General features: G+C 32.9%; 5 non-coding genes across 5 annotated transcripts; 4 read left to right on the forward strand and 1 right to left on the reverse strand.

Moving 5' to 3' along the window:
- The first annotated feature begins 2,467 nt into the window (after positions 1-2,467).
- TRNAP-AGG (transfer RNA proline (anticodon AGG)) lies at positions 2,468-2,539 on the forward strand. Its single transcript has one exon. It is a non-coding gene; the product is annotated as a tRNA-Pro (tRNA).
- A 2,075-nt stretch (positions 2,540-4,614) lies between these two features.
- On the forward strand, positions 4,615-4,686 carry TRNAP-AGG (transfer RNA proline (anticodon AGG)). Its single transcript has one exon. It is a non-coding gene; the product is annotated as a tRNA-Pro (tRNA).
- A 1,254-nt stretch (positions 4,687-5,940) lies between these two features.
- TRNAP-AGG (transfer RNA proline (anticodon AGG)) lies at positions 5,941-6,012 on the forward strand. The gene has a single exon. It is a non-coding gene; the product is annotated as a tRNA-Pro (tRNA).
- A 540-nt stretch (positions 6,013-6,552) lies between these two features.
- TRNAP-AGG (transfer RNA proline (anticodon AGG)) lies at positions 6,553-6,624 on the reverse strand. The gene has a single exon. It is a non-coding gene; the product is annotated as a tRNA-Pro (tRNA).
- Positions 6,625-10,704: 4,080 nt separating this feature from the next.
- TRNAP-AGG (transfer RNA proline (anticodon AGG)) lies at positions 10,705-10,776 on the forward strand. Its single transcript has one exon. It is a non-coding gene; the product is annotated as a tRNA-Pro (tRNA).
- Positions 10,777-13,980: the final 3,204 nt, after the last annotated feature.

A 13,980-nucleotide genomic window follows, 5' to 3' on the forward strand; every position in this document is an offset into this window, starting at 1 on the left:
AAAAGGTTGTAATGTTAAGAGTTACTGAATTAAAAATTCATTAGTGAAGTAGAGAACAGTAATAACGTCGGGATCATCGGACTTACGATCTAACAGAAACGCAATTAAATTCAAAGCCATAAAATTCCCCTGGCAAATATTTTCACAGCGTATTGTGAATTGTTCTTACTCGTTATGTTTAAACTCAATTAACTCGGCTGGGCAGCATTCAGAAAACTATAAAACATCTTTTCATCCAAAATCATTCAGTGCCTTAAGACGATTACATAGGACCAGCGTGTTTGCAAATTATGAGTGTTACGTTTCTCACTGTCTCTCACTTCTGGCTTTATTAACAAGCATGCATTCTCAGGGATGAGGACATCGGTAAACAAAACAAAGCAATCGAGATAGCCTAGTAGATTGGTAAAGTGAACTGAAGATGCACAGGCCACATATCGCGCTGAATTAATGGCTTGCGGTCGTTGGGCTAGAGCAGAAACCTCCGATCAGCAAGCACAACATAAAACGTCCGACCACAAGGAGGACAGACACTTGTTAAGATTTTCTAAAGGTCACTACTAATTGGTCCTATAGTTAATCTATGAAGTATGTCTACATCTTGCTCTAGACGTCCTATGGTTGAAATGATAATAACGATAAACTCAACTGTGGATCTTGCTTCCTAACCAATTAGTAGAGTTAAACTTCAATGGTTGTATCATATATTTTTTATTGTATGTCTGTCATCATAGAATAATAATAATTTGTTAATGTATCGTTAGATTATTATTAAAATATTATACTTCGGAAGAGCACGGAGATCTGTAATCAGAGCCCTTACGTTAATTAAATAATAAGAGAAAATTTTGATTTGCCGTCACATGCTGCTACTAAACATAAAACATGCCACAAACAGGTACTTAAAGAAGAAATTACACATCATATAATGTCGCCAACAGCATGCAAATATTTTTATGTATATGCGAGTTTAAAGAAATTAGCCTACTTTTTGACACAGAAAAATGGTCTGTGTGCACGCTACGGTTGGCTTTTTGTTTGTTGTTATATTTATTTATCAGACTTTATTGTTCGAGCGGCGATACTTTAATGTTACAAAAATAAAGAGCAAAATAAATATTTTTCAAATATCGGAAAAGCTTTTAATAATTTTTGTTTAACGATATAAATATTTTTCACTTTTAAATAGTACTACAATAAATGAAAGGATAATATTTCTGATTATATTCACGTTCCAAAATTTGTAATCGTTAACAATGGCGTTTTTTATTAATGATTTTATTAAACGGTTTAGAATTTTTGGCGCTTGAAAACATTTAAGAAATATTCAGAAGTTTAGGCAATGCACACGATTATTACAATAATGAATTTAATATTCTCTGATAGATAAGATTTTTTAATTCATTTTTTTAATTTAGAATTTAGTAGTTCATCTAATAAAGGCCAAAGTTTTAAAAGTCCCAATCCTTTGCAGCGTCGCCTATTCGCCTATCGAATGAAAAGATGATTTTCTAATATATTATTTGTGCTAATTTTAACAAAAATTTAAATTTATTTCTCTATAAGTCTAAGACAACCAAATTCAATAGCGAGCTAATTTTTATTCTGGCCATTTATTAAATTTATTATTCACATAGGATCATTTACAATTGCCACTTGCGTATATCATTATAAAAATGTCAGAAGTGCTCAATTTAATACAAACCAGAATCAGATTCAGAAGTCGAATCAGCCCCACTAAAATGGCATCCTTCTAGTTAAAGCTCCAAATACGCTCAGTTCTGAGAAGAGCTCGCGTTTTTTAAGAGCACCAAGATTTATATTGCAACAGATTGTTCAGTTCATTACCTAGCATTGTGTGTGATAATTTTAAAGTATATTACACTATGAAGGAATCGTGTTCTCAGTTTATTTTTAACTACCATTATAAATTGATTGCCAAACAATTAAAAAGCAAATATTCTCAATATAAAAATTGTTATTTTTATACTGAATAGACGTAATTCCCTCGTGTTACGTTCGCAACAACGTAAAGCTTTAATGAACCCATGAATATAAATGTTAATTATCGGTAGTGTGAAATATCAAATTCGCAATCGGAAACGTGTGATCACTTGCAATTGTGTCAAATATATTTTCAATTGGTATTCAACAAGATGTTCTATAAGATGTCGAAATTATTCGTAAGCAGTACTCTACTAATGCCCAAGTCTTTTATATGATTTTCTTAAACTATTCAGTCAACCAGCCGCTTCAATCGCTTTCTAGATAAAAAATAAACAAGAATAAACACACCATTAAACGCGTTAATATAACTATAACAATCTATGCTACTTGTTTATATACCTTCGACGTATATTACACCTATCACGTGATTACCATAAGCCTGTTTTACACCATCATTATAAGCCTTTCACTTTTTATTTATCGTGAATTCTGTTCTCTCACTTCGATATAATCAAACAGCGGCTCGTTGGTCTAGGGGTATGATTTTCGCTTAGGGTGCGAGAGGTCCCGGGTTCAAATCCCGGACGAGCCCAAATAGCTTTTTTATTCTTTTATACGGAGACTTATTTCAAATTAACCTAAAAATGTAGAGTTCAAAAATATAGTCTTATCCACGAGAACAGATTAACATTTTTTTATTTATTAATAATGACCGCTGGGCAATTTCAAAAAAATCGTTTGCAAAATAAATTCTAAACTTATCTATGATTTATCTTATGGAGATGAAGGCTTTAGGGGCAAAGCCGAGAGAGGCAACAGCGTTTTTTTAATAAAAGAATGAAAATCATGGGTCACTTTTAATAACCTATAAAGGGTCAAGGAAGAGTATTACTAGTTTCTTGGAACCGCCTGTTAATTCTTCCTTTCCTTTAGATGGAAGAATATTTTACGAATATGTTTCTAAGATAGGGTTATAAAGGCTCTGTTTGGGATTATTATTACATAGTCTTGAGCTAAAGTATTCAAATGACTTTGACTTATAATTATTAAAGTCGCTCTAAAATTGTTTTTTTTTTTAATTAACTACTGCATCTACGAAACGTCCTCATATTCCCATGTTTACTTTACTCTTTACTTTTAGTTGAAGTCATTCTCGAAGCTAAAGAAAACATTCTTCTCTTAATTACGTAATAAATTTTCAAGTTGCACGCCGGGAGATTGTACACGTATTTTCCATAAATAAAAGTTTTTAATTATGAATAATAGTGAAACATTGAAAGGTGTATCAACAGTAGTAGTTCCACATGTCCAAATTTTTTTAATTTTTAAAGTACTTTGTTCTTGCTTCATGTTCCTCACAACTGAGGTTCGTGACCCTTTTAGGTAGGCTTTCAAAGTACTTAATTATCTCACTAATGTCGAACGCTACTCTCCCATGGCGAAGCTTAACTCTACCTCCAACAGTACACAAAGACCACATGACCTGGAAATTTTCCATGATCGGACAACGTCATTCAGAAAAAAACTCCCGACTACTACATAATACCTATCGTTTATTTACTTTATTTTTTTCTTTCCTGTCCTTGCATTTTTATTTTTATTCTGCTTATAGTTTCGAAATAAATTATTATTTTTGTTCCAATTTTAAATAAACAAATTCTCCACACCAGTCAATAACAAATGCGCTAATTTAAGGGTTTGTTATAAAAAAATTTGTATCTATCGGTGTTTGGTGGTTGAGCCATGAAAACAAAACTAAATTAAAAAATTAAAATACAGGATCAATAAAAATACAACTCTACGCAAGTAATTGTTTGTCTGTTGACCTAGATATTAAAAATGCTAACAGGATATTTGTTTTCGACTGCTGAAAGCTATTTCATTATGCTGTTTCCACATATAGATTTTATAACATTTAAACGACTCAAGTTAAGAAATAAAATGTTCAATTATTGTTTAATCATATGTATTTCCACTTTGGATTAGTCCCTTATGGGTGTTTTACATCACCCTTTCTCACCGAAACAACGTTTTAAAATAATTACATCCCGTACCACACAAAATATATTTATTTTATGTGTACTAAACATAGAATATTTCAAAAAATAATATCTGAAGTCTTACATCCCATAGCATATTTCAACAATGAATCGAATATTATGGAAATTAAAAAAACAATTATTTCTGGACACACTTTAATAAGTCGGTCTTAAATGAAGTCCGAATAAGGTTTATTCGTTTCTGAATCCTATACTTCAATATTATCCTTTTTATGGCCAGATTTGAGATTATTTGCTCAAGTAGCCTGCTTTGCTTACGCGGAGTTATTTTACGTTTTATTACCACAACGCTTCACTTTATTTGATTATTTTCATCTCTGCCATGGTGACCATACTAGAGGAATATAACTTGGGAAAGTTTGAGATTTGAAATGTACGGATTGGCGACAGTTGTGTCAATCAAAACTATTAGTCTGTGTCTTATCTTAAAGTACTATATTTTATGTTCGTGATATTTGTTTGCGTAGTTATTTTTCTCACAACCTTTATATTAACATTTTTATCACAAAACTGATTCTTCCTGGAATTGTTCAGAGTACCGCAGAGTTTCCTTGCAAAATGACCAGGCGGCTAAAACAGTATTAGGCTTTCATTTACTGTAGCATCTGGCTCGTTGGTCTAGGGGTATGATTTTCGCTTAGGGTGCGAGAGGTCCCGGGTTCAAATCCCGGACGAGCCCAATTTTTTGAACTCGCGGCAGAACTCAGTAAGAGTAAGAAGACGATGGGTTAATATTTATTATGGTGATAAAGATTTTTATTTTTTTTTATTAAATTAGTGGTTTATTATACGTACGAGGTTTGTTCAATAACTTAGTAATTTTTATAAAATACTTATATGATGATTCTAACGTATAATAATATTATAGTAAGCCAGAGGCTCATCATAGTCTTGCAGACAATCTGCGTAAACAGTATGGCATTGTACTACTTTATAAGAAAAATTGAATTCTCTTTACTAATAAATTAAAAGATAAATCGAGAGGTGCTGTGGCAAAGCCAAGGTGCTGACGGAGGTGAAGGATCCACCAGTTTGTCTTAGGCACCAGTGTATAATAAAATAAATTATGAGGCACTTATTAGAAACTCTTATACGATCTAGGAACTTTTCAGTTTGCTAGGAATCGCTTTAAGTCTATTTTCCGCTTAGAAGGTTTAGGGAGGGTAATTAGGTCAAATAAGGTGTGTTCACATTGATACCATCACCATCTTCGTATTAAATTTTAATTCAGTATTTTATTAACGAGTTGAAGTAACTAAACTATCCTAGTATTTTGCTAGTTGAAGTGACAGGAAGCAGGCCACATAGGCCCTTAAGGATCTGGAGGGGAGACTGACACGCAGCTTAAGACAGTTACCTCCTTTGCCGACGAGTAGGTCGTCAGTCCACATCTACAGTATGGTCAATTTAATTCGCAACCTTAAAAGAGGCTTTTAGGCTAAACATCCTTAGCGCCCTGCCTTCCCGCACTCGCTGACACTACAAATGCCATAAGTGACAGTAGTGTCAGTCAGATCAAAACAGCGACGACGACATAGTTAAAGTCGTTGAAAAACACTGGATAAAGGCCTCTTCCTACCAGTGATATTGGTAATACATGGGGTATACCAATGTTCAGTTGTGAACGTGCTTCGCCTGGTATGATAATGAATTAATAACTTAACCTAAAGGAAAAATGAAAGTAGAGTAAATGTCATTCTCTAACCTTTACAACACAGTAACAAAATTAATTTCTGTTAATATCATTAATTTTTAAACTTTAACTTAACTGAACGCGTGTTATTCAAGAATAAAAAAACGTGACCCACATATATACGCACGTTACAACGGAACAACAAACTAGTTTATAATTTACCTTTCACATTCCGAAAACTCTCTCGTACGAAATACCTCGGTTAAGTATTAAAAAAAAAATTCGTTATAAATTGCATCTGGCTCGTTGGTCTAGGGGTATGATTTTCGCTTAGGGTGCGAGAGGTCCCGGGTTCAAATCCCGGACGAGCCCAAAATTTTTCATTGACATTTTGAGGATATTTAATTTTTCGTACATATTAAATGTTGAACGAAACATATGGTTTTAAAACCTTTCAAGATCATGTAAATAAATAAAGTTAAATAGAGAGAAGCTTGTGAAAGAAGATAAAAATTGTTAAAAATTATTTTTCACTAGTGCTCATACTACCTGACTTAATTTCATATTTTAAGCTAAGTTTATAAGATATCTAGTTAATTATTTTATTTAGACCAATATTTTTAATATCGAAAATTATTCATAAAGACTATTGCTTTCGATGTCATTAATGCCAACTATTGCGCTAAACTCAACAAAGCTGAGAATATAATATCGTTAACAACATCTGAAATTCTTAACCTCTTAAATATATCAAACAAATATATAATACGTTTTCAGACTTCATATAAGACATAAAATATTTTTAGTGTTACTTGCAAACTGTTGATGTTTTATTCGTTATCTTACATCTATGAAGTATCAAATGGTTACTAAAATATTAGCCAGTTTAAATAACAACTACAAAAGCTATTTGGGCTCGTCCGGGATTTGAACCCGGGACCTCTCGCACCCTAAGCGAAAATCATACCCCTAGACCAACGAGCCGTTGTTAAAACAATTTTAAAACTAAATATAGTCAAAAAGTGAAAGGTTCATTATAATTATTTCATATGAACTTTATGTCACGTAACTATCCAAGAGACACGTACGAAATATAAAAATAGTTTCTTTTCTAACGTGTTCTATTAAAAGTAATCTCAACAAATAAACGACGGAAGCTATAAAAACATCATTCGTATTACAACTTCATCGAAACACAATGGCGTTATTACGTCGGTACGGAAACCTCCGGATTGCGTGCAACGGAGTGATTTTTCTATGTCGAAAAGTGGGTTGACTCCTGACAATTTGCATATTATTTACCGTCAAAGCACACTCGCTATTGCATCTTTTTAGTGGTAATTTCGCCTGCGGTTATTTTTACGAACAATACAGAAAATTTACATGTCTTAACATGCGAGCTGCAATTCGCAACTAATTGATGAAAATTGGAAATGAAGGTAGAGAAATTAAATAAATAAAACGCATTTCTTCATCATAATTTACGCCACGCGACGTCAGCTGATGATCGTGAGTCTCGAGCATGTATCTGTCCACTCTGTTGGTGGAACACCTCTAGCTGCGCTCTCCGCTACGGAATTTTAATGCCCAGCGACCATTAGTACTACGCGCTATGTGGAAATCTATTTAAAAGGCTACGTTCTACGACGGAAATGATGATGATGACAGTCGATGTCGGATTTTGTACTTCAAAACTCCTGTATTAAAGAATATTGAAAAATACCGGAAGTAACACCTATAATTAAGTAAACATCATTCTGGTCGCATTAGTTTAAATAAAAAATTTACCGTGGTGAACACTAGCGAACTGATCGCAAGTAGACATTATATTCCGCCTCTAACAAGAGCGTGCTAAGAGATAGCAATATCTTTACGTCAAAATTGGGTAAAGCGGGTTAAGAAGTTCAATGCATTAATCAACCTCTTATAGGAGTCATGACGTAAATCTCTAAAGTTTTAGACAGATATCCTGGAAAGTGTTGTAATAATAAAAATTCCTTTTTAAACATATTTAAAATCAATTAAATGTCACATTTCATATGTTATCTTTGTATTTAGAAATGTAATAATGCCGTGAAATTATACTATAAAGGTCCAAAGTGAAAACTCTGGAGGAAGCCCGTGCCCAGCTAAAATGACTATGAAACTGTACTATACATCAGTTTTCATTGTATTCTTGCACGTCAAAAGCATCATGGGATTTTATATAATACGTTAATGTATGTTATTTATAGTCTGATATAATAAATGACCTTATAATGGCCATATTGCAAAATGCTCATTTTAAATAGCATTCTGATAGTTGGGCTTTTCCTCATTCTAAAGTAAATGTTAAAATAAAATTTGATCAATGATAACCTCATCTTACTATCGGTTTGTGGGTAAAGAGGAGGTTCAAATCCTTAATGACTATCATTTTTTTAATAGCAATGTAAACGACTCCTTTCTATATATGAGTTTATTTTATTTTCATTATTAATTTATAGGTTTTCGATAAGCTTACACTTTCTCGTCGAATGATTCAAGTATGAGTAGGCCCATAGACAAATGAAAATAATAGACATAGCCCTGTGGCAACTTAAATTGATTGTAGACACGTCTATACAGAAATCATGCCCGCTGGAGTTTCAGGGTCCTGGAGTGGAAATCACAAACTGGCAAGCAGCTTAAAATGTCTCATGTCTGCAAAGTGTAAGAAATTTTAGTTTTGAGGATTTTTATATGAGAATAAAATGTTTATAATACATGTAAAGTACTTAACAAATCGTAAATTAGATTCTAAAGTCAAAGTTAATATTAAATGTTAATAAATATTTTATTTCATAATCAAATTATAATGCACAAAGTAAGTATAATTCTTAAGAGGAAATTTTTCTCCGAGTATTGATTCAGGTATTAGAACAGGAAGTTAGTTAAAGTTAATACAGGATGATTGGAAATAAATGTAAAAGTTTCAAATGGGTAGATGTATAACTCTTGCTTACAGATGAGCCTTTCTTCACATCAATATCCAACATTTTTACATTATTTTGGTATGTGGCAATTAATAAATGTAACTAAAAACATTAGCCTAGTAAGTTATGGTAAGTAAAGTAGTTATTTGCTTTTCGAAGTCATATATTACAGTTAGTGTAAAACGCGTTTATGAGAAAAGTTTGCTGTGGACGAAGTAAGCGCTAAAATAGTTTTTGTCCGGGGTCTGAATGTCAAACACTTGATTTATGAGGCGTATTATGCGGACAAATTGCTACTTTAAAAGTGTATTATATGAAAAAGTAGACGATGTCGTAATGCAAAAAAAACGGTTTGTACTGCGACTAAGTTAATAATCGATAAGTAATATATAAACAAATATAATGTATTTTTAATTTGGTCTTTTATTTCTGGCCACATTGACAAACTCATACTTGCTTAACAATTTATGAAAGGCTATATTCGGCAATTGCAGGCTATGTTAGAAGACAATAAAGACCTCCGTTCGTTCCACGAAAGTAATCTAAGCAGCCCTGAGGCCACTTAGCGCGAAATGAATGACTCCTGTGGCCTGAGCGTTCAGGAGTGAGGACCACAGACCTGCAATACTTGACATGCGTTTAGTATTTAGGTTCGAAATTTTTGAAGCTTGGCTTAATTGGTTAGTAGTATAAGATCTCTTACGATATATGAGCAGTGGCTGCGACTTGCAATTGTAAGCCGCGGATTCGACTCCCGGAAAATGATATTTAATAATTCACAATTTGTGCGTTAATTAAATAAGATTGACACTGCTCAAAAATACGTTTCTAGAGGATAGACAGCAGCGTCGTCTGTGTACACACCACACTGCGATAGTCAACCCGCCAGTCAAGCGTGGCGATTATGGTATATCTCTGAGAGAGGCCTATTCCTAGCAGTGGGCATCTATGGGCTGAAACAACGACGACTACGACAATTTATTCACTCTTCCTTTAATGGCATTCGTGCCATAACTGTGTTTTTGTATGATATATTAAACTTCATTTGTGTTGAATGTTATCTAAACGGAAGCAAAATTCAAATGTCAAATTTGATTTTTAAGGGGCACTAAATATTTTTTTTGCTGTCAAATTATAATATTCAAGATAAAACTACATTGTTTGTGAGACGCGGCTTACATAACTAAGTATATATTTGGTTAAAGAGTGCAGTAAAGTAATATACACAATTTTTTTTCTTTAGTTCTGGAAAAGAAACCTTTGAATTGGCCCGGTTCGTAATAGGCTCAGGATCACTCGTTTTCATATGTAAATAAAAAAAATCAATGAAATAAAAAAACCTTTAAGAAATTTATAATAAAATTGCGCGAAATTCCTTAAAACAAATACGTACGGGCATGGCTACAATTCGCAATCTGTTATGGCGTCTGATTAGTCGGCAAAACATAAAAACAATTGTCGACCTAAATTCTCCGCAATACTATTTCGCCACTAAAATTGGTTGCATAACATTCGCTAATCTAATTTATTCGTTCGTCGTACTTCTTAATTCTACTTGTTCATATTATAACAAGTTTGACCTGTAAGTTTTGTTTACATGTAGTAAATACCGTAGTAGTTGTATAAGTCCCATCAAAAAGAGGGTTCGAGCTGTAATCAAGTCTTTAGAAATATCATATTACCTTCGATATTTTTCTTCTTTCGAAAGTTGTAGTTAAAAAAGGCATTTTACAGTGTAAGGTAAATATTTTAATGTTATCACAACGATAAAGTTCACACTCATATGGACAGTATGTGAGTTAAGGCAGATTCTGTTCGATATTAAGTAATTTCATACGACCGACAAACTTGTACATTTGTCTTGGATAAGGAAAAACCTTTCGCACAAATTGATATTGTCCTTCCAGTGGTGACTTGTCGAAATTGATCTGAATTCGTTGGGCATATATTCACACGACAAATCTTTCGATTTTCAAAGTTATTTGACTTTATATTAAGATCTCATATCCGACAAAGTCATAGTATTTTATTTCCTTTACTTTATGATAATTCCTCCTTTTATTTTTGTCACCAAAATTAATAGTGGAAACATTTAAACTTATAAACAATCGGCTCGTTGGTCTAGGGGTATGATTTTCGCTTAGGGTGCGAGAGGTCCCGGGTTCAAATCCCGGACGAGTCCAATTTTTACTCCTTTTTCTTTAAAAAGGCATTTGTCTTATTATAAAGTGTTCTCTCTATTAAGCAAAACTTATTTTCTTTACAAATACAGTATATCCATGTAAATGGAAATAATCACAAACGCTCACACAAATAATACATAGTAAAATTTTAGAGTACATGAAAAATATTAACAAAATAACTTCATGTGTCACTTCATTTACAATATGATAATAAGCCGAGGAAAACCTAATAAAAATAGCCGCGGGTGAAAAGGATTCAAGTAAACATTTACCCTCCTAACAAGCAACAAACTTTTGACTCATACAGTTGCAATAATAATCACATAAGCACGTATTCGAACTCCCTCAATACATTACCATCCTCTGCTTTTACAACTTTAGCATACAATTACGTCTCATATCATGTGGCCCATTCAGGATTTTTTATTCTATTGTAAATTACGTTAACTGCTTGTACGTCATTACAATCATTTCAGATGTAGAAAATACACTGCTAAACGTGGCCTCCCTCAAAGATTTCCAATAGGACCAGTAAGAAGCGGCCTGCATCCAGCGTGTTCACAGTGGACATCTTACATGGCGCTTGCATGTTTGCCTTTAACACTAATTATACCAACACTTATTGGGTCCTACTAGAACGTATAGAATATGGTAGTTAGGAAGGAAATACAAATATTTTTAGACAAAAAGGTACGTTGATCATTTCTTTTACAAACGCAAAATACAAAAATTTTTGATCCATAGCTCATCATGTTGTTTAAATTTTTAATGCAAAATATCAAAATGGGTCATTTGACCCGTAATGGTATATTTAGTGTTAAGAACCAAGCGGCCACATGTTCTGCGCACTATGTGGCCTACCATTCCAACTTGCCAGTATCAGTAACTTTTGTTCACTTACTGCCCTCCTTATTCTTAATTCGATTCCGTAGAAACATCTCGAACATAGCCCTTTCCATGGCTAACTGTGAAATTACAAATAGAGCCCGAATTGACAAATTGTCTTTACTCATCACTTAAAGAAAAAGTGCGAGGAAATTTTCGCCTTAATGCACTATATATTGACGACATATATAAAAAAAATCCATATTAATCATAATCTTGTTCACGAAATATCTGGGAAACACTAAATCCACATTTTATAGATTTCGTAACAATTTGTGAAAGATTCATATGTATGTAATTGTGTCATCAATCTTTAAAAGCCTTGTTTATACACGGCCAATCGTACATGACCTGTTCCTGTTTTAGAAAGGCATCAATATTTTTTATTTATGGACCATAAAATGGAACTAACAATGTTGTACATCAAAAGCTTTACAATAAACACCGCGGATTTTATTTGTTAAGATTCTAATTTATTATTTATATCTGAATCAGACAACACTAGTTGATATATATATACATCTTACAATTTTTGTACGAGTAGTTAAAACGTTGTGATTAAAATCATTTAATCTAACCTATCAAGGTTAACATAGGTATACGAATTTAAATTTTTAACGGAGTATGTTATAATTTTAATATTTTATTTGATGTAATAAGTATTAAATAAAAATAAGTTGTGAATATGATTCAGTAATATCTTAACAACCAACATTTTCATATAAAACACGTGAGACGCTCCCCCTAACTTCATATTGATTGGATATATTTTTATCTGCGCTGATTCCTATCAAGGGCTGATATAAATCGGATTTGCGTTCTTTTTATACATTATTTCCCAAGGCCTGTAAAGTAATTTATGCTGACAACGCCTTTGAAGCGTCGAGAAAATGAGCTGTCGAGTCTCTTTACATTCCTGGTTGCTTTTATAAAGTATTTTCGTGAATTGGGACTTTATATCATAAATCCATTATGTCATACGATATCTAGTGTCGCTCTTTCCAGAGTGTACAATATTTGTTCATGATCCAAATGTTATTGAAGTTTATATTAGGGTTATGTACATCAGTCTGTCGGGAGCATTTATTTTCCTGTAACACGAGCTTATTGAAAGCAATCTCGAAGTGAATATCTGAACAAATGCGATTTTTGTTGTGTTCATATATGTAACCTTAATGCTTTGAGAGTTATATGAAATTGTTATTACTCAAAACAATCATAGATACAGATTTTGTTTGCGTTAACTGTAGTGAAAGAAATCCAGCGAAGATTATTTTTTGATAAAACGAAGCGAGATTGATATTTTCTTACACAAAACAACTGTAAGATTAGACTTTCCCGTTCCATTTCCCAGTCGAAAAATATATGGTAATACTTTATAATTAAAACAATATTGTAAATTTTTGTTTCCACTGACTGAACAAATGCTTAGAGAAAAGGCGAGACAATCCAACGTGCGGGTTGGATTCGGTCATGAAAATCATACCTTATGGATTTTAGATCATAGGTTACACTGATTCCTTTTCCGTAATTTATTTGGCGTTTTATTTTTATATACAGATTAAGGGGTGATATTATAACTAAAATGTGATGATGATTTTCATCCTGCAACCTACAACTGTAAGCCAATTCAAGCACAATTTTTTTTGTGCGAAAAAAAATAAAACGAGGTTATTAACTAACAAGGTTTTCTATTAATACCATAACACAGTTTATATACAATCAAATCTTATCAGTTACGCACTAAATTTTTAAATTTGCTTAAAAATACACCTGTCTAATGATTCATCATTATCATCAGCCATAGGACATTCAACAGCTGGAGACATACGAAGGCTTTCCCCATACCATTCCAATATGACCGGATGGAAATGGATTTAGGGACCTGCTTTGCATCTTCCGAAAACCTTAACAAAGACATCTGTCTACATTATGGTTGCAGGTCCTACGTAGCGCTTATCAGGCCAAAGTTCCCACTCTAAAAACTCATGGCCCCAACAGTCATCTATTTTGTGTGCAATGTGTCTTCTGCCACGTGAACTTACAGCTGGGCCACGTCGATAACTTTCGTTTGACTGATAATTTAATCAATACTTTATGCTTTATAACTCCTATATAAAATACCTTACAAATGCCATTATGATAAAAAAACTTAATAAAATATTTTCTATTTTTCTTTAATGTATTTTCGCCTATTCACAGTAGTTTTACCGTAGAGGCTTACGAGTAGCACAACTGGGAGTTTCCTTCCCAATAGACTTACTCGTAGTAAGTCCCCAAGGATGTTATATTTTCCCAATAGATTTAACGTAAAACTA

This window comes from Battus philenor, unplaced genomic scaffold, assembly GCF_028537555.1.
Source record: "Battus philenor isolate CCGP_79_NKW_IND1 unplaced genomic scaffold, ilBatPhil1.0.hap1 SCAF_18, whole genome shotgun sequence".
Lineage (NCBI taxonomy): Eukaryota > Metazoa > Arthropoda > Insecta > Lepidoptera > Papilionidae > Battus > Battus philenor.